The sequence below is a fragment of the Schistocerca piceifrons genome, unplaced genomic scaffold (genome assembly GCF_021461385.2).
Source record: "Schistocerca piceifrons isolate TAMUIC-IGC-003096 unplaced genomic scaffold, iqSchPice1.1 HiC_scaffold_936, whole genome shotgun sequence".
NCBI lineage: Eukaryota > Metazoa > Arthropoda > Insecta > Orthoptera > Acrididae > Schistocerca > Schistocerca piceifrons.
In genome coordinates this window covers 4,643,438-4,645,937 of record NW_025729208.1, presented here as the reverse complement: position 1 = coordinate 4,645,937, position 2,500 = coordinate 4,643,438, and the positions used below count along the sequence as shown (strand labels likewise).

Here is a 2,500-nt window from a genome sequence, read left to right as displayed (position 1 = left end):
ACTGATTTAATGAGCCATTCGCGGTTTCACCTTAATGCGGCTTGTACTGAGACATGCATGGCTTAATCTTTGAGACAAGCATATGACTACTGGCAGGATCAACCAGGGAGCTGCGTCAACTAGAGCTGAGCAGCCGGCCGCCCGGGAGTGTGTCCCGGGGGCCCGCGCGAACACGCAAGCGTCCGCTCAATCATTCTGCAAACAGGAGGAGGCTGAGCTCCCCTGCACAATACACCTCGAAACCCTCTCAGGTCCCGGCGGCGCGCAGCGCCGTCCCAAGTACTTGGTCGGGTTCGAGAGAGGCGCAATCGCCCGGAGTTAGGCGAGTAGACGCTTTCGGTGCGACCACCCGTGCTCCCAACTGAGCTTGCCGCTGCCGACAGAGGCCCGGGAGCGTGCTGTCGTGGCATTGCCGGCGGGAGACAACACGCGCCACCTACGGTGACCGGCAGCTCCAACGCCAGCGCCACAGAAGGACAAAAGCCCCACTTGGGTGCCGAAGCGAACTCTCCCAGCACAGCGCACGCGCCAACACATCCGCACAGCTGCGATACAAACCACCAGCGAGAACCGCTGGGGCGACCGAGCAGCAGACGGCGTCGCGGCGCCGAGCGCCGGGCGGCGGCGCATCCTCAACGCACACAGTCCTCAATCGGACCAGCACACTGAAGATGTCCACCGCGCTTCGCACCGGGCCCGCGAGGACCTACTTTGGCCGCACGGCGCCGCGCGCAGGGTGCGCCGGCGCGCAGCTGCGACGCCTGCCGCGTCCGTCGGCCGGCGCGCCTGCCACTGGCCGCCCCCACCAGCCGGCTGTAGCGCGTGCGCCCACGCACCGCGCGGCCAGCACGCCGGGAGGCGCCCCCTCACCGGCCGGGGACGGTCCCACCCAGCCACCGCCGCGTATCGCTTCACACCCAGATGCCGTTCAGTTTCGTCGGCATGGTGGGTATCGCTGGAACAACCGGTTAGTACCTCAACCTATCGTCGCCATCACCGATTCACCCCTAGCGAGAACAACCGCACCACAACAGGTTACCATTTGTTCATTTGCGTAACTTCACCAGAAAACGCAGGCGTCCATCGCCATTTGCAACTTCAACGATTATTGCATGCCTGTGTCAGGTGTCACGCCACACTACGTCTGCCCACATACACGCAACAAAATGTGCACGCCTAGACAATACGTGGAAGGTGGCCCCCGTACGTATGCGATGTCCATTGCTCGAACGACTGTCAACCGGCCTCTGTAGCATGTCGCAGATATGGAACGCGGTGCACCATGCCATCACGGTGTGTGAGGAGAGACGACTAGGTCCGAATACATCAACAGACAGCTCATGCTGATCGCCATCCACGGCGTCCGTTCCTCCCACACGTCTCTATGGCGTACCACACTGCAATCCAGCTCTCATAGGGAGACGACACGTAGCTGCGTGCACAATATTTGCACTGTATGGTCCGCCGTTTTTGGGCGCAGTCGTTGTGCGGTCACACATGTGCCACGATGTATCATTCAGTACATAAGGACGAATGTGCAGTACAGATTGTGGTTCACGCGTACGACATCAGCGGACAGTTGACACAGGCCGCACCACAACGTAGCCTGAGTACGTCGCATGCGAAGGGCATTGAACATGCAAACTTCTCACCAACCAGCTTGCGAAGGCAGGGGGCAAGGTGGGGACGTGGGGAGGGGCGGCATGTACGTCCTGCTGCCATCCACATTACAGTGTACAGCAGGAGCATGTGGAAAGTGAGCAAGACTTGCAAGGTGTTTAACATGAAGCGATACACAGGGGTGCGGGCAGTGCGAGTAGCGAACTATATTGCGAGGGTTGCGGGTGGGCAACACTACAGTAATTGAACGAGTCGTATAACAATTACAGAGCAGGTTTAGGCGACAACGTGGGTTACGTTAAGGCGACAACATGGGTTAGGTTAAGGCACAACATGGGTTAGGTTAAGGCACAACATGGGTTAGGTTAAGGCACAACATGGGTTAGGTTAAGGCACAACATGGGTTAGGTTAAGGCACAACATGGGTTAGGTTAAGGCACAACATGGGTTAGGTTAAGGCACAACATGGGTTAGGTTAAGGCACAACATGGGTTAGGTTGAGGCACAACATGGGTTAGGTTAAGGCACAACATGGGTTAGGTTGAGGCACAACATGGGTTAGGTTGAGGCACAACATGGGTTAGGTTGAGGCACAACATGGGTTAGGTTAAGGTACAACATGGGTTAGGTTAAGGTACAACATGGGTTAGGTTAAGGTACAACATGGGTTAGGTTAAGGTACAACATGGGTTAGGTTAAGGTACAACATGGGTTAGGTTAAGGTACAACATAGGTTAGGTTAAGGTACAACATAGGTTAGGTTAAGGTACAACATAGGTTAGGTTAAGGTACAACATAGGTTAGGTTAAGGTACAACATAGGTTAGGTTAAGGTACAACATAGGTTAGGTTAAGGTACAACATAGGTTAGGTTAAGGTAC

At 56.1% G+C, this 2,500-nt stretch overlaps 1 non-coding gene across 1 annotated transcript in view; it reads right to left on the bottom strand.

Moving 5' to 3' along the window:
• Positions 1-109, bottom strand: part of LOC124772072 — a 1,909-nt gene extending 1,800 nt beyond the window's left edge. The window contains exon 1 of the ribosomal RNA XR_007013751.1: positions 1-109. This exon is cut by the window's left edge and continues 1,800 nt beyond it. This is a non-coding gene — a ribosomal RNA (small subunit ribosomal RNA).
• Positions 110-2,500: the final 2,391 nt, after the last annotated feature.